At 41.7% G+C, this 19,753-nt stretch overlaps 1 pseudogene; it reads right to left on the bottom strand.

Annotated features, from left to right (window-relative positions):
• Window positions 1-3,505: 3,505 nt before the first annotated feature.
• The window catches only part of LOC121289309, an 87,452-nt pseudogene continuing 71,204 nt past the window's right edge, over window positions 3,506-19,753 (bottom strand).

Here is a 19,753-nt window from a genome sequence, read left to right as displayed (position 1 = left end):
AAGTGGGTGAGGAGGTAGTGTGTCAGGCAAGTGGGTGAGGAGGTAGTGTGTCAGGCAAGTGGGTGAAGGGGCAATGTGTCAGGTAAATGGGTGAGGGGGAAGGGTGCAGGTAAGTTGTTGAGAGGCTATGGTGGCCGGCAAGTGAGTGAGGGGATAGAATGGCAGGCAAGTGGGAGATGGGTTAGAATAGCAGGCAACTGTGTTAGGGGGAAGGGTTTCAGGTAAGTGAGTGAGGGGTTAGGGTGGCAGGCAAGTGGGTGAGTGGGTACAGTGTCAGGGAAGTGTGTGAGGGTGTTGGTTGGCAGGCAAGTGGGGGAGGGGTTAGAGTGTCAGGTAAGTGGGTGAGGGGGTTAGTTGGCAGGCAAGTGGGTGAGTGTGTAGAGTGTCAGGGAAGTGGGTGAGGGGGTAGTGTGTCAGGCAAGTGGGTGAGGAGGTAGTGTGTCAGGCAAGTGGGTGAGGAGGTAGTGTGTCAGGCAAGTGGGTGAGGGTGTAGGGTGGCAGGCAAGTTGGTGAGTGTGTGGGGTGGCAGGCAAATAGGTGAGAGGTTATTGTGTCAGATAAATGGGTGACAGGGTTGGGTGGCAGGCAAGTGGGTGAGGGGGTAGGATGGCAGGCAAGCTGGTGTAGGGGTAGAGTGTCTGGCAAATGGGTAGGGGGTAGAGTTTCAGGTAAGTGGGCAAAGGGGTTGGGTGGCAGGCAATTGGGTAATTGGTTAGAGTGTCGGGCAAGTGGGTTTGGGGTAGTGTGTCAGGTAAATGGGTGAGGGGGAAGGGTGCAGGCAAGTGGATAAGAGGTTAAGGTGACTGGCATGTGAGTGAGGGGATAGAATGGCAGGCAAATGTGTGAGGGTGTAGGGTTTCAGGTAAGTGGGTGAGGGGGTAGTGTGGAAGGCAAGTGGGTGAGGGGGTAGACTGTCAGGTAAGTGGGTAACTGGGTGGAGTGGCAGGCAAGTGTGTGAATGTGTAGGGTGGCAGGCAAGTGGGTGAGGGGGTCAAGTGTCAGGTGTTTGGGTGAGTTGGTAGAGTTCAGGTAAATGGATGAGGGTGTAGGTTGTCAGGAAAGTGGGTGAGGGTCGAGTGTCAGGAAAGTGGGTGAGGGGGTCGAGTGTCAGGTAAGTGGGTGGGGGAGTAGAGTGTCAGGTAAACGTGTGAGGGGATAGGGTGGCAGGCAAGAGGGTGGGTGTGTGGGGTGGCAGGCAGTAGGTGAGGGGTTTAGAGTGTCAGGTAAGTGGGTGAAGGTTTAGGGTGGCATACAAGTAGATGAGGGGGTAGAGTGCCAGACAATTGGGTGAGGGGGTACAGTGGCAGACAATTGGTTGTGGGGGTACAGTATCAGGAAAGTGGGTGAGGTGGTTGAGCATCAGGTAAGTGGGTGAGGGGGTAGGTTGGCAGGCAAGTGGGTGAGGGTGTGGGGTGTCAGGTAAATGGGTGAGGGGGTAGAGTGTCAGGTAAATGGGTGAAGGGGTAGAGTGTCAGATAAATGGATGAGGGGGTAGAGTGTCAGTTTAGTCAGTGAGGGGGTAGAGTGTCAGTTAAGTCAGTGAGGGGGTAGAGTGTCAGGCAAGTGTGTGAGGGGGTAGAGAGTCAGGTAAGTGGGTGAGTGGATAGAGTGTCTGGTAAGTGGGTGAAGGGGTAGAGTAGCAGGCAAGTGGGTGAGGGGTTAAAGTGGCAGGTAAGTGAGTGAGGGCGTATAGTGGCTGAGGTAAATGGCTGAGGGTGTAGGGTGGCAGGAAAGTGGGTGAGTGGGTAGAGCCGCAGGCAAGTGGGCAAGGGGTAGGGTGGCAGGTGTGGAGGTGCGTTGGTTGATTGGCTTGAGGCTGGGGTGTTGGCCGGGTGGTTGTGGTGTAGTCAGTTGCTCGTGTGGCTATTGGGGTCGTTGGGGTTAGTCTGGAGGGGCAGTCAGGGTGGTGTTCAGGTCGGGTGTCATTGGGGACCAGGGGTATTCATCAGGTCAGGTGGGTAGCGGAGGGGGTTGTCCTTGGTATATTTGGGGGTTGGGGGTTTTAGTCGTCTAGTTACCCAGGAGTTAGAACTGGTTTTAATCCTCCTAACGTTTCCCGGGTAACGTTTCCAATCAGTAAGTTGGAATGATCGGAAATCTCCGGGCTTCAAATCAGAGTTTTAGAGGGTTCCAGACACACGGTAATTTCCCATCGGAAGTTCAGACTTCCTGCATAATTGCCTTGTGTCTAGGGAATTCTGAGGGGTTTCCCAGTGCATCTTGGCCTGTGCCTCTGGGGTACCGGAGATCGGAATTTCTGGGGCAATGGGTCAGACGACCAAAAGCTTGGTCAAAGATGTTGACTTTAAGGAGTATCTTAAAGGAGGAAAGTGAGGGAGAGACGGGGAGAGGTGTAGGGAGGGAATTCCAGAGCTTGGGGCCCAGGCAGCTGAAGGCAGGGCCACCAATGGTGGAGCGATTCTGATTAGGAATCTACCAGAGGCCAGGATTAGAGGAGTTGGGATTTTGAAAGTGCAGTTGTAAGTGAATTGGGGAATAGGTTTTTCCAGGGATGGATACAGAAGGGGGTAGGGTTGGGCTGTGGAAGGGGGATGTGGGTGGGGAGTGATACAAGGAAGTGATCAGAGATGGTCTTATCTGTGATTGAAACTATGGAAGTAGCGAGACCATGTGAGATGAGAAGGTTTGGGGAATTGTGATTGTGGTGATTTAATCCCAGCAACTTCCAGTTTCTTTTCTGTTTTTAATCTTGTAAATTCAAGAGATTCGAGATAAAACTGATCATTTTAAAATGATTGATATTGGCTTTGAATAAAATCTTCTGTTGATGTGTCATTGCTTGACAGGTCAACCAGCCAATCAGGACAATCACTTGCTGAAATACAGCCAATCAGCTGATGGGGAGGTGGGACATTTCCAAAGCACTCATCAGACAGAGACTGAATATTCTTAATGTTTATTACCTTTTACACATTGACATTTACAGAAAAAAGACTTGAATAAACAGCCCAGCCAGAGGAAGCTGGAGAAATTCACAGGAAGAATGGAGGTTTATTAAAACGCTTGTGGAGATTTTCTCAATTAAATGAGAATCCTGTCCCTTTAAACAGTGACTAAGCCTTAAATTGTAACTGCAGGGTGAGCAGGAAGGGGTCTGGTTTACTGAAGCAGACACTTCGGAGGGTCGCATTATTTTTGTACAGCTGACAGTCTTCAGCATCTTAGAGAGGTTTTACTTAGCATCACGAGTCTAAACTGTCCTAACAAACACTCCCAGGGCAGCTAGTGCACTGGGTTAGATACAGAGTAAAGCTCCCTCTACACTGTCCTCATCAAACACTCCCAGGACAGGTACTGCACGGGGTTAGATACAGAGTAAAGCTCCCTCTGCACTGTCCCTATCAAACACTCCCAGGGCAGGTACAGCACGGAGTTAGATACAGAGTAAAGCTCCCTCTACACTGTCCCTATCAAACACTCCCAGGGCAGGTACAGCACGGGGTTAGATACAGAGTAAAGCTCCCTCTACACTGTCCCTATCAAACACTCCCAGGGCAGGTACAGCATGGGGTTAGATACAGAGTGAAATCCCTGTACACTGCACCAATAACGTGCCTTAACCCCTGACCCTCAGAAGTGTCTCAGAGCCGGTCCTGAAAAGGAAGAGACTTGTAATTTGGTGCTGACAATGACCTTTGTCCTCCCAGCTCACCCCTGTTCTATTTAAAGTTGTGTCTCCTCTGTGGACTGTCTCTAACACTCTACGCACATTCTGATCTCCTGATGCTCTTTCTGAGGGGAGAGGAGAGACTCTCGTGGGTGACGACACAGGAGAAGCTGGCGTTGGACTCCCAGCCAGAGCCAGAGAGGGTCAGCAGACTGCTGATGCTGTAGGTGCTGTCCGAAGCTCACAGGTAGTTGCTGGTCTGAACCCCGTCCGAAATGGCTGCACCGTCCTTCTTCCACTCCACCTTCACCTCATCGGGATAGAAGTGATTGGCAAGGCACACCAGGGTGGCAGTGCCCTTGGTCTTGACCTCCTCTGGGGAGGGGGGCAGCAGGGTCACTGTGGGTGATGACTTCTCTCTGCCTGAAAGAGAAGAGAAGGAAGTTTATTTCCCGTGTGCAGCCATTATGGTTTTATTTATTGAGCATTGGATCTTTAAGATTAATACCTGTTAGGTGAGATCACATGATCTGTATTAACCAATAGGAGAGCAGCACGGGCTCCCTCAAGTCAGTGCAGAGATAAAGTTGGAGTTGAAAGCAGATGCTGAGCATATTGTGAATAAACTTAATATTCCCACATAGGAAGTGTCTGTTGATCAACTCTATCAATAATAGTATCCACTCGGCCACCCTTACAACACTGTGTATTTATCTTTTGTATGTGTGTATTTGTGTGTTCTGTGTATATTCCTGTGGTTTTTGTATATTTCAGAATGAAGAGTCAGCATGGATTTTAAAAGGGAAAATTTTACTTGAACGACCTTATTAAATGTTTGAGGAGGTAACAGAGAGAGTAGACACTGGTAATGTCATAGATGCCATTTATCTGGACTTGCAAAAGGCCTTTGATAAGATGCCCCAGAATAGACTAATGAATAAGGTCAGAGAATGTGGAGTCAGGGGACAAGTGACAGAATGGATTGTTCCAAGACAGAAAGCAGAGAGCAGGAGTAAAATGTCATTATTCAGAGTGGCAGAAGGTGGGAAGTGGAGTTCCATAAGGATCAGCGCTGGGATCACTGCTGTTCACAATTTACTTGAAACATTTGGAGTTTGGAATCAAAAATACAATGTCTAAATTTGAGGATGACATGAAATTAGATGTGTGGGGGTCAGTCAATACCGAGGAGAGCTGTATCAAATTGCAGGTGGACATTAATAAACTTGCAGAATGGGGAAATAATTGGTGAATGAAGTTCAGTCCAGATAAATGTGAGGTAGTCCAGATGATAGGAGGAAGAGTGATGTCACTTATAATTTGAAAGGTGCAAGTGCAGACAAGGTGATCAACTCTTGGGGAATAAGTCAGGAACACATTGGCATGGGGGTCTGTATGACCGGGGGGGAGGTGGGACATTGGGAAGACCGTGAAAACAAGCAGTGGGTAGGATGTGAACACTGCACATGCACAAAAACGTTAGTTCAGAAAAATGGGAGAAAGGCCAGGCCGGCAACTCCAATCCGGGATACGGAACGTCTGCCTCACTTGTGGGGCTGTCCCATAAAATCCGGGACATCTGATAACCTAGAGTCTGGGGGGGATAGAGGAACAAAAGCATCTCGGATTACAAATACTTCAATAACCCAGAGTTTCGGGATACAAATACATCAATCACTAAAGATAGGAATTTTATCTTGTTCGGTGGGTGCACAAATACAAATACAAACCCAAATACATACACAAATATACAAAGAGCACTCAAATATACCCAAAGCACTCAAAATATACACAGGATGCTAAAATACATGCAGAGCACACAAATAAACACAGATCATTCAAATATATGCAGAATACTCAAATATACACAAAGAACTCAAATATACATAGAACACACAAATATACAGAGACACACAAGTATACACAGAGTGCACAAATACACACAGCACTCAAATACACACAGAGCACTCAAATACACACAGAGCACTCAAATACACAGAGCATACAAATATACACAGAACACAAAAATATTCACAGAGCAATCACTTATATACAAGGCACTCAAATACACTCAGATCACACAAATATACGCAGACACACAAATATACACAGGATGTATAAATATAGACAGAGCACTTAAATACACAGAGCACACAAAAACACAGAGCAGACAAATATACAGACAAAATACACAAATGTATACAGAACACACAAATATTCACGGAATACTAAATGATATACAGAGCACTCAAATATAGACAGAGAACTCAAATACGCATACAACACACAAATATACGCAGACACACAAATAGGCATGTGCCTATACAAACATACACAGAGCGCTCAAATACACATAGAGCACACAAATATACAGACAGAGCACACAAATATAAACAGAGCACACAAATGTACAGAGGCGATTGGAGAACGGGATTGGGTGGGAGTTAGGACAGGGGCAGTTTGGGATGTGGACAATGGGTGAGGATCAGGATCAGGAATCTTCAATCTCAAAGGAAGAATTACATTGCTATAGCCCTTGTCATCACTTCAGCGTGTACCTAAATGCATGATAACCAATTGTGCACAGCTAGATCCCAGGCAGAAGAATGATAATGAGATAATCAGATGTACAGTGATGATGATTGAGGGAAAAGTGTTGACCAGGAAACCGGGGAACTCCCCTGCTCTTCTTCTCACAGCGCCGTGGGATCTTTGACATCCCCCTGAGAGGGCAGACCTCAGTTTGTCTTTTCTGAAAGATGGCTCCTCTGACAGTGCTGCCCTCCCTCAATACCACACTGGATTCTCAGCCTGGATTACGTGCTCAAGTCTCTGGAGTGGGATTTGAACCCACAACATTGTGACTCTGAGGGGAGAGTGCTACCCATTGAGGCATGGCCGACACCTCACAGTCCAATAGCCTGTCATGTTCACTCTCCCGCCTCACACTTGGAGGAATGAGCCCACTTGGGGAGGGTGGAGCTGTTCCCCAGTCAGAGACAGTGTCTTCAGGAGAGAGATGGAGAGCAGGTTCCAGGAGGTCTGGAGTCTAGAGTGTGACATTTAAACATTCGGGGGAAACAGAGAGTCTCCCCGAAACCCTGGAACACTGAAGCCATTGGATTGTGGGCCCTGCTCTACCTGTTTGTCATCAGAACTTTGCCAAGAGATAACCAGGGAGTGGAGAGAGCAGAGTTCAAGCTGGGAGAGGTGGGACCTCAGTGTCCCACTGTGCTGGTGCTGCGATCAGTTATATCAGAGACCGAGAGAGGGAGCCGGAGCTCATATCAAACTCTGCCCGTGTCTGTCACACTGAGACTGACAGGAGTCTAGTGAGTGATTTCACTGCATGGTGCAGCAATGTCAGCACAGTCTGCAAACGTCCAGATCTCCTCTAGACGGTGGGTAAAAGTTGGTTATTTCTATCTTGCTGCTTAAAGGGAGGAATGTAATGAAAGAAATACAGCTGGGCACCCTGTTATACACAGTGTTGTTCACTGAACCATTTCATTCACTGCAGCTCCTCACTAACACCTTCAACTATTCAGCATTAGTGTTTGAGAAAGTTTCAGTATTGAAAAGGTTAATAAGGGAGGATTGGGGTTTACTTACTCAGTCTGAGCTTGGTTCCTTTACCTAACGTAACCCACACTGAGAGCTTCCAGTGCAGGGGCTGTACAAAAACCTCAGCTCTCTGCTTCACTCAGTCACTCTCACCCTCTCTCTGTCTCTCACTCACACTCACCTTTAACTCACCCTCTCTCTGTCTCTCACTCACACTCACCTTTAACTCACTCTCACCCTCTCTCTGTCTCTCACTCACACTCACCTTTAACTCACTCTCACCCTCTCTCTGTCTCTCACTCACACTCACCTTTAACTCTCACTCTTTCTATCTATCTCTGTTTCTCTCATTGTGGCTCTCTCTGAATTTTGTGCAGCAGTGCTCGAGAGAGTTGGGAAATTGATTTTCAAATGGTAAATCTTCCAGCTGCTCTTCATATGTGGACACAGAGAGTAAGAGATAAACTTGACGCTTTCAGTGGGTGGTGGACATCACAGGGACCGGACAGTGTGTATTGGACAGTGAAAATAATTTGTTCAGTTTCCTTTCTTGTGTTTATTGCATATTCTGTCTAACTGTGTCAGTACAGGAGGTGGGACTGTGTGTCCATTATTATATATTGTATATAACTGTGGGATGTGTCAGTATAGGAGGTGGGACTGTGTGTCCATTATTATATATTCTATATAACTGTGGAATGTGTCAATACAGGAGATGGGACTGTGTGTCCATTAATATATATTCTATATAACTGTGGGATGTGTCAGTACAGGAGGTGGTGCTCTGTGTCCATTATATATTCTACATAACTGTGGGATGTGTCAGTACAGGAGGTGGGACTGTGTGTCCATTATTATATATTCTATATAACTGTGGGATGTATCAGTACAGGAGGTGGGACTGTGTGTCCATTATTATATATTCTATATAACTGTGGGATGTGTCAGTACAGGAGGTGGGACTATGTGTTCATTGTTATATATTCTATATAACTGTGGGATGTGTCAGTACAGGAGGTGGGACTGTGTGTCCATTATTATATATTCTATATAACTGTGGGATGTGTCAGTACAGGAGGTGGGACTGTGTGTCCATTATTATATATTCTATAGAACTGTAGGATGTGTCAGTACAGGAGGTGGGACTGTGTGTCCATTATTATATATTCTATAAACCTGTGGGATGTGTCAGTACCGGAGGTGGGACTGTGTGTCCATTATCCTATATCTATATAACTGTGGGATGTATCAGTAGAGGAGGTGGGACTGTGTGTCCATTATTATATATTCTATATAACTGTGGGATGTGTCAGTACAGGAGGTGGTGCTGTGTGTACATTATTATATATTATATATAACTGTGGGATGTGTCAGTACAGGAGGTGGCACTGTGTGTCCATTATTATATATTATATAAACTGTGGTATGTGTCAGTACAGGAGGTGGGACAGTGTATCCATTATTATATATTCTATATAATTGTGGGATGTGTCATTACAGGAGGTGGGACTGTATGTCCATTATTATATATTATATATAACTGTGGGATGTTTCAGTACAGGAGGTGGGACTGGGTCCATTATTATATATTATGTATAACTGTGGGATGTGTCAGTACAGGAGGTGGGACTGTGTGTCCATTATTATATATTCTATATAACTGTGGGATGTGTCGGTACCGTAGGTGGGACTGTGTGTCCATTATCATATATTCTATATAACTGTGGGATGTGTCAGTACAGGAGGTGTGACTGTGTGTCCATTATTAAATATTATACATAACTTTGGGATGTGTCAGTACTGGAGGAGGGACTGTGTGTCCATTATTATATATTTTATGTAACTGTTGGATTGTCAGTACAGAGGTGGGACTGTGTGTCCATTATTATATATTCTATATCACTGTGGGATGTATCAGTACAGGAGGTTGGACTGTGTGTCCATTATTATATGTTATATATAACTGTGGGATGTGTCAGTACAGGAGGTGGTGCTAATGTGTCCATTATTATATATTATATATAACTGTGGGATGTGTCAGTACAGGGGGTGGGAATGTGTGTCCATTATTATACATTCTATATAACAGTAGGATGTGTCAGTACAGAAGGTGGGGCTGTGTGTCCATTATTATATATTCTATAAAGTATGGGATGTGTCAGTACAGGAAGTGGGACTGTGTGTCCATTATTAAATATTATACATAACTGTGGGATGTGTCAGTACTGGAGGAGGGACTGTGTGTCCATTATTATATATTTTATGTAACTGTTGGATTGTCAGTACAGAGGTGGGACTGTGTGTCCATTATTATATATTCTATATAACTGTGGGATGAATCAGTACATGAGGTTGGACTGTGCGTCCATTATTATATGTTATATATAACTGTGAGATATGTCAGTACAGGAGGTGGGACTGTGTTCCCATTATTATATATTATATATAACTGTAGGATGTGTCCGTACAGGAGGTGGGACTGTGTGTCCATTATTATATATTCTATATAACTGGGATGTGTCAGTACAGGAGGTTGGACTGTGTGTCCATTATTATATCTTATATATAACTGTGAGATATGTCAGTACAGGAGGTGGGACTGTGTTCCCATTATTATATATTATATATAACTGTGGGATGAGTCAGTACAGGAGGCGGTGCTGTGTGTCCATTATTATATATTCTATATAACTGTGGGATGTGTCAGTACAGGAGGTGGTGCTGTGCGTACATTATTATATATTATATATAACTGTGGGATGTGTCAGTACAGGAGGTGGCACTGTGTGTCCATTATTATATATTATATAAACTGTGGTATGTGTCAGTACAGGAGGTGGGACAGTGTATCCATTATTATATATTCTATATAATTGTGGGATGTTTCATTACAGGAGGTGGGACTGTATGTCCATTATTATATATTATATATAACTGTGGGATGTTTCAGTACAGGAGGTGGGACTGGGTCCATTATTATATATTATGTATAACTGTGGGATGTGTCAGTACAGGAGGTGGGACTGTGTGTCCATTATTATATATTCTATATAACTGTGGGATGTGTCGGTACCGTAGGTGGGACTGTGTGTCCATTATCATATATTCTATATAACTGTGGGATGTGTCAGTACAGGAGGTGTGACTGTGTGTCCATTATTAAATATTATACATAACTGTGGGATGTGTCAGTACTGGAGGAGGGACTGTGTGTCCATTATTATATATTTTATGTAACTGTTGGATTGTCAGTACAGAGGTGGGACTGTGTGTCCATTATTATATATTCTATATCACTGTGGGATGTATCAGTACAGGAGGTTGGACTGTGTGTCCATTATTATATGTTATATATAACTGTGGGATGTGTCAGTACAGGAGGTGGTGCTAATGTGTCCATTATTATATATTATATATAACTGTGGGATGTGTCAGTACAGGGGGTGGGAATGTGTGTCCATTATTATATATTCTATATAACAGTAGGATGTGTCAGTACAGGAGGTGGTGCTGTGTGTCCATTATTATATATTCTATAAGGTATGGGATGTGTCAGTAGAGGAAGTGGGATTGTGTGTCCATTATTAAATATTATACATAACTGTGGGATGTGTCAGTAATGGAGGAGGGACTATGTGTACATTATTATATATTTTATGTAAGTGTTGGATGTGTCAGTACAGAGGTGGGACTGTGTGTCCATTATTATATATTCTATATAACTGTGGGATGTATCAGTACAAGAGGTTTGACTGTGTGTCCTTTATTATATGTTATATATAACTGTGAGATCTGTGAGTACAGGAGATGGGACTGTGTTCCCATTATTATATATTACATATAACTGTGGGATGTGTCAGTACAGGAGGTGGTGCTGTGTGTCCATTATTATATATTATATATTATTGTGGGATGTGTCAGTACAGGAGGTGGGAGTGTGTGTCCATTATTATATATTCTATATAACTGTGGGATGTGTCAGTACAGGAGGTGGTACTGTGTGTCCATTATTATATATTCTGTATAGCTGTGGGATGTGTCAGTACAGGAGGTGGGACCATGTGTCCATTGTTATATATTATATCTAACTGTGGGATGTGTCAGGATAGGAGGTGGGAGTGTTTGTCCATTAATATATATTCTATATAACTTTAGGATGTGTCAGTACAGGAGGTGGGACCGCGTGTCCATTATTATATATTATATATAACTGTGGGATGTGTCAGTACAGGAGGTGGTGCTGTGTGTCCATTATTATATATTATATACAACTGTGGGATGTGTCAGTACAGGGGGCGGGAATGTGTGTCCATTATTATATATTCTATATAACAGTAGGATGTGTCAGTACAGAAGGTGGGGCTGTGTGTCCATTATTATATATTCTATAAAGTATCGGATGTGTCAGTACAGGAAGTGGGACTGTGCGTCTATTATTAAATATTATGCATAACTGTGGGATGTGTCAGTACTGGAGGAGAAACTGTGTGTCCATTATTATATATTTTCTGTAACTGTTGGATTGTCAGTACAGAGGTGGGACTGTGTGTCCATTATTATATGTTATATATAGCTGTGAGATATGTCAGTACAGGAGGTGGGACTGTGTTCCCATTATTATATATTATATATAACTGTGGGATGTGTCAGTACAGGAGGTGGTGCTGTGTGTCCATTATTATCTATTATATATTATTGTTTGATGTGTCAGTACAGGAGGTGGGACTGTGTGTCCATTATTAAATATTATACATAACTGTGGGATGTATCAGTACTGGAGAAGGGACTGTGTGTCCATTATTATATAGTTTATGTAACTGTTGGATTTGTCAGTACAGAGGTGGGACTCTGTGTCCATTATTATATATTCTATATAACTGTGGGATGTATCAGTACAGGAGGTTGGACTGTGTGTCCATTATTATATGTTATAAAAACTGTGAGATATGTCAGTACAGGAGGTGGGACTGTGTTCCCATAATTATATATTATATATAACAGTGGCATGTGTCAGTACAGGAGGTGGTGCTGTGTGTCCATTATTATATATTATATATTATTGTGGAATGTGTCAGTACAGGAGGTGGGACTGTGTGTCCATTATTTTATATTCTATGTAACTGTGGGTTGTGTCAGTACAGGAGGTGGGACTGTGTGTCCATTATTATATATTCTATATAACTGTGGGATGTGTCAGTACAGGAGGTGGGACCATGTGTCCATTTTTATATATTATATCTAAATGTGGGATGTGTCAGGTTAGGAGGTGGGACTGTGTGTCCATTAATATATGTTATATATAACTGTGAGATGAGTCAGTACCGGAGGTGGGACTTGGTGTCCATTAGTATATGTTCTATATAACAGTAGGATGTGTCAGTACAGGAGGTGGTGCTGTGTGTCCATTATTATATATTCTATAAAGTATGGGATGTGTCAGTACAGGAAGTGGGAATGTGTGTCCATTATTAAATATTATACATAACTGTGGGATGTGTCAGTAATGGAGGAGGGACTATGTGTACATTATTATATATTTTATGTAAGTGTTGGATGTGTCAGTACAGAGGTGGGACTGTGTGTCCATTATTATATATTCTATATAACTGTGGGATGTATCAGTACAAGAGGTTTGACTGTGTGTCCTTTATTATATGTTATATATAACTGTGAGATCTGTGAGTACAGGAGATGGGACTGTGTTCCGATTATTATATATTATATATAACTGTGGGATGTGTCAGTACAGGAGGTGGTGCTGTGTGTCCATTATTATATATTATATATAACTGTGGGATGTGTCAGTACAGGAGGTGGGACTGTGTGTCCATTATTATATATTCTATGTAACAGTAGGATGTGTCAGTACAGGAGGTGGTGCTGTGTGTCCATTATTATATATTCTATAAAGTATGGGATGTGTCAGTACAGGAAGTGGGAATGTGTGTCCATTATTAAATATTATACATAACTGTGGGATGTGTCAGTAATGGAGGAGGGACTATGTGTACATTATTATATATTTTATGTAAGTGTTGGATGTGTCAGTACAGAGGTGGGACTGTGTGTCCATTATTATATATTCTATATAACTGTGGGATGTATCAGTACAAGAGGTTTGACTGTGTGTCCTTTATTATATGTTATATATAACTGTGAGATCTTTCAGTACAGGAGATGGGACTGTGTTCCCATTATTATATATTATATATAACTGTGGGATGTGTCAGTACAGGAGGTGGTGCTGTGTGTCCATTATTATATATTATATATTATTGTGGGATGTGTCAGTACAGGAGGTGGGAGTGTGTGTCCATTATTATATATTCTATATAACTGTGGGATGTGTCAGTACAGGAGGTGGGACCATGTGTCCATTATTATATATTATGTATAACTGTGGGATTTGTCAGTATAGGAGGTGGGACTGTGTGTCCATTATTGTATATTCTATATAACTGTGGGATGTGTCGGTACCGGAGGTGGGACTGTGTGTCCATTATCATATATTGTATATAACTGTGGGATGTGTCAATACAGGAGGAGGGATTGTGTGTCCATTATTATATATTCTATATAACTGTGGGATGTGTCAGTACAGGAGGTGGGACTGTGTGTCCATTATTATATATTCTATATAGCTGGGGGATGTGTCACTACAGGAGGTGGGACCATGTGTCCATTGTTATATATTATATCTAACTGTGGGATGTGTCAGGATAGGAGGTGGCAGTGTTTGTCCATTAATATATATTCGATATAACTTTAGGATGTGTCAGTACAGTAGGTGGGACCGCGTGTCCATTACTATATATTATATATAACTGTGGGATGTGTCAGTACAGGAGGTGGTGCTGTGTGTCCATTATTATATATTATATATAACTGTGGGATGTGTCAGTACAGGGGATGGGAATGTGTGTCCATTTTTATATATTCTATATAACAGTAGGATGTGTCAGTACAGAAGCTGGGGCTGTGTGTCCATTATTATATATTCTATAAAGTATGGGATGTGTCAGTACAGGAAGTGGGACTGTGTGTCTATTATTAAATATTATGCATAACTGTGGGATGTGTCAGTACTGGAGGAGGGACTGTGTGTCCATTATTATATATTTTCTGTAACTGTTGGATTGTCAGTACAGAGGTGGGACTGTGTGTCCATTATTATATATTCTATATAACTGTGGGATGTATCAGTACAGGAGTTTGGACTGTGTGTCCATTATTATATGTTATATATAGCTGTGAGATATGTCAGTACAGGAGGTGGGACTGTGTTCCCATTATTATATATTATATATAACTGTGGGATGTGTCAGTACAGGAGGTGATGCTGTGTGTCCATTATTATATATTCTATATAACTGTGGGATGTATCAGTACAGGAGGTTGGACTGTGTGTCCATTATTATGTGTTATAAAAACTGTGAGATATGTCAGTACAGGAGGTGGGACTGTGTTCCCATAATTACATATTATATATAACTGTAGGATGTGTCAGTACAGGAGGCGGTGCTGTGTGTCCATTATTATATATTATATATTATTGTGGGATGTGTCAGTACAGGAGGTGGGACTGTGTGTCCATTATTTTATATTCTATGTTACTGTGGGTTGTGTCAGTACAGGAGGTGGGACTGTGTCTCCATTATTATATATTCTATATAACTGTGGGATGTGTCAGTACAGGAGGTGGAACCATGTGTCCATTTTTATATCTTATATCTAAATGTGGGATGTGTCAGGATAGGAGGTGGGACTGTGTGTCCATTAATATATGTTATATATAACTGTGAGATGTGTCAGTACAGGAGGTGGGACTTTGTTCCCATTATTATATATTATGTATAACTGTGGGATGTGTCAGTACAGGAGGTGGGACCGTGTGTCCATTATTATATATTATATATAACTGTGGGATGTGTCACAACAGGAGGTGGGCAAGTGTGTCCATTATTATATATTCTATATAACTGTGGGATGTGTCAGAACAGTAGGTGGGACTGTTTGTGCATTATTATATATTCTCTACAGCTGTGGGATGTGTCAGTACAGGAGGTGGGACCATGTGTCCATTGTTATATATTATATCTAACTTTGGGATGTGTCAGGATAGGAGGTGGGAGCGTGTGTCCATTAATATATATTCTATATAACTTTAGGATGTGTCAGTACAGGAGGTGGGACCACGTGTCAATTATTATATATTGTATATAACTGTAGGATGTGTCAGTACAGGAGGTGGGACTGTGTGTCCATTATTATATATTCTAAATAACTGTGGGATTTGTCAGTTCAGGAGGTTGGACTGTGTGTCCATTATTATATGTTATATTTAACTGTGAGATATGTCAGTACAGGAGGTGGGACGTGTTCCCATTATTATATATTATATATCACTGTGGGATGTGTCAGTACAGGAGGTGGTGCTGTTGTCCATCATTATATTTTCTATAAAGTATGGGATGTGTCAGTACAGGAAGTGGGAATGTGTGTTCATTATTAAATATTATACATAACTGTGGGATGTTTCAGTACTGGAGGAGGGACTATGTGTCCATTAATATATATTTTATGTAACTGTTGGATGTGTCAGTACAGAGGTGGGACTGTGTGTCCATTATTATATATTCTATATAACTGTGGGATGTATCAGTACAGGAGGTTGGACTGCGTGTCCATTATTATATGTTATATATAACTGTGAGATATGTCAGTACAGGAGGTGGGACTGTGTTCCCATTATTATATATTATATATAACTGTGGGATGTGTCAGTACAGGAGGTGTTGCTGTGTGTCCATTATTATATATTATATATTATTGTGGGATGTGTCAGTACAGGAGGTGGGACTGTGTGTCCATTATTTTATATTCTATGTAACTGTGGGTTGTGTCAGTACAGGAGGTGGGACTGTGTGTCCATTATTGTATATTCTATATAACTGTGGGATGTGTCAGTACAGGAGGTGGGACCATGTGTCCATTTGTATATATTATATCTAAATGTGGGATGTGTCAGGATAGGAAGTGGGACTGTGTGTCCATTAATATAAGTTATATATAACTGTGAGATTTGTCAGTACAGGAGGTGGGACTTTGTTCCCATTATTATATATTATGTATAACTGTGGGATGTGTCAGTACAGGATGTGGGACCGTGTGTCCATTATTATATCTTATATATAACTGTGGGATGTGTCACTACAGGAGGTGGGACAGTGTGTCTGTTATTATATATTCTATATAACTGTGGGATGTGTCAGAATAGTAGGTGGGACTGTGTGTGCATTATTATATATTCTCTACAGCTGTGGGATGTACAGGAGGTGGGATCTACAGGAGGTGGGACCATGTATCCATTGTTATATATTATATCTAACTGTGGGATGTGTCAGGATAGGAGGTGGGAGCATGTGTCCATTAATATATATTCTATATATCTTTAGGATGTGTCAGTACAGGAGGTGGGACCACGTGTACAATTATTATATATTATATATAACTGTAGGATGTGTCAGTACAGGTTTGGGACTGTGTGTCCATTATTATATATGCTATATAACTGTGGGATTTGTCAGTACAGGAGGTTGGACTGTGTGTCCATTATTATATGTTGTATATAACTGTGAGATATGTCAGTACAGGAGGTGGGACGTGTTCCCATTATTATATATTATATATCACTGTGGGATGTGTCGGTACAGGAGGTGGTGCTGTGTGTCCATTATTATATTTTCTATAAAGTATGTGATGTGTCAGTACAGGAATTGGCACTGTGTGTCCATTATTAAATATTATACATAACTGTGGGATGTTTCAGTACAGGAGGAGGGACTATGTGTCCATTATTATATATTTTATGTAACTGTTGGATGTGTCAGTACAGAGGTGGGACTGTGTGTCCATTATTATATATTCTATATAACTGTGGGATGTATCAGTCCAGGAGGTTGGACTGTGTGTCCATTATTATATGTTATATATGACTGTGAGATATGTCAGTACAGGAGGTGGGACTGTGTTCCCATTATTATATATTATATATAACTGTGGGATGTGTGAGTACAGGAGGTGCTGCTGTGTGTCCATTATTATATATTATATATTATTGTGGGATGTGACAGTACAGGAGGGGGGAGTGTGTGTCCATTATTATATATTCTATATAACTGTGGGATGTGTCAGTACAGGAGGTGGGACTGTGTGTCCATCATTATATATTCTATAAAGTATGGGATGTGTCTGTACATGAAGTGGGACTGTGTGTCCATTATTAAATATTATACATAACTGTGGGATGTTTCAGTGCTGGAGGAGGGACTGTGTGTCCATTATTATATATTTTCTGTAATTGTTGGATTGTCAGTACAGAGTTGGGACTGTGTGTCCATTATTATATATTCTATATAACTGTGGGATGTATCAGTACAGGAGGTTGGACTGTGTGTCCATTATTATATGTTATATATAGCTGTGAGATATGTCAGTACAGGCGGTGGGACAGTTTCACATTATTGTATATTATAAATAACTGTGGGATGTGTCAGTACAGGAGGTGGTGCTGTGTGTCCATTATTATATATTATATATTATTGTTTGATGTGTCAGTACAGGAGGTGGGACTGTGTGTCCATTATTATATATTCTCTACAGCTGTGGGATGTGTCAGTACAGGAGGTGGAACCCTGTGTCCATTATTATATATTATATATAACTGTGGTATGTGTCAGTACAGGAGGTGGGAATGGGTCCATTATTATATATTATGTATAACTGTGGGATGTGTCAGTATAGGAGGTGGGACTGTGTGTCCATTATTAAATATTATACATAACTGTGGGATGTGTCAGTACTGGAGGAGGGACTGTGTGTCCATTATTATATATTTTATGTAACTGTTGGATGGGTCAGTACAGAGGTGGGACTGTGTGTCCATTATTATATGTTCTATATAACTGTGGGATGTTTCAGCACCGGAGGTTGGACTGTGTGTCCATTATTATATGTTATAAAAACTGTGAGATATGTCAGTACAGGACGTGGGACTGTGTTCCCATAATTATATCTTATATATAACTGTGGGATGTGTCAGTACAGGAGGTGGTGCTGTGTGTCCATTATTATATATTATATATTATTGTGGGATGTGTCAGTACAGGAGGTGGGACTGTGTCCATTATTTTATATTCTATATAACTGTGGGATGTGTCAGTATTGGAGGTGGGACTGTGTGTCCATTATTATATATTCTATATAACTGTGGGATGTGTCAGTACAGGAGGTGGGACCATGTGTCCATTTTTATATATTATTTCTAAATGTGGGATGTGTCAGGATAGGAGGTTGGACTGTGTGTCCATTAATATATGTTTTATATAACTGTGAGATTTGTCAGGACAGGAGGTGGGACTGTGTTCCCATTATTATATATTATGATTAACTGTGGGATGTGTCAGTACAGGAGGTGGGACCGTATGTCCATTATTATGTATTATATAAAACTGTGGGATGTGTCACAACAGGAGGTGGGACAGTGTGTCCATTATTATATATTCTATATAACTGTGGGATGTGTCAATACAGGAGGTGAGACTGTGTGTCCATTATTATATATTCTATATAACTGTGGGATGTGTCAGTACAGTAGGTGGGACTGTGTGTCCATTATTATATATTCTCTACAGCTGTGGGATGTGTCAGTACAGGAGGTGGAACCATGTGTCCATTATTATATATTATATATAACTGTGGTATGTGTCAGTACAGGAGGTGGGACTGGGTCCATTATTATATATTATGTATAACTGTGGGATGTGTCAGTATAGGAGGTGGGACTGTGTGTCCATTATTATATATTCTATATAACTGTGGGATGTGTCGGTACAGGAGGTGGGACTGTGTCTCCATTATTATATATTCTTTATAACTGTGGGATGTGTCAATACAGGAGGTGGGAGTGTGTGTCCATTATTATACATTCCATATAACTGTGGGATTTGTCAGTACAGGAGGAGGGACCCTGTGTCCATTGTTATATATTATATCTAACTGTGGGATGTGTCAGGATAGGAGGTAGGAGTGTGTGTCCATTAATATATGTTATATATAACTGTGAGATATGTCAGTACAGGAGGTGGGAATGTGTGTCCATTATTATATATTCTATATAACTGTGGGATGTGTCGGTACCGTAGGTGGGATTGTGTGTCCATTATCATATATTCTATATAACTGTGGGATGTGGCAGAACAGGAGGTGGGACTGTGTGTCCATTATTATATATTCTATATAACTGTGGGATGTATCAGTACAGGAGGTTGGACTGTGTGTCCATTATTATATGTTATAAAAACTGTGAGATATGTCAGTACAGGAGGTGGGACTGTGTTCCCATAATTATATATTATATATAACTGTGGGATGTGTCAGTACAGGAGGTGGTGCTGTGTGTCCATTATTATATATTATATATTATTGTGGGATGTGTCAGTACAGGAGGTGGGACTGTGTGTCCATTATTTTATATTCTATATAACTGTGGGATTTGTCAGT

This window comes from Carcharodon carcharias, chromosome 16, assembly GCF_017639515.1.
Source record: "Carcharodon carcharias isolate sCarCar2 chromosome 16, sCarCar2.pri, whole genome shotgun sequence".
In the NCBI taxonomy this organism is placed as follows: domain Eukaryota; kingdom Metazoa; phylum Chordata; class Chondrichthyes; order Lamniformes; family Lamnidae; genus Carcharodon; species Carcharodon carcharias.
Note: the sequence above shows the minus strand (reverse complement) of the source record. Positions and strands in the feature narration are given on the sequence as shown.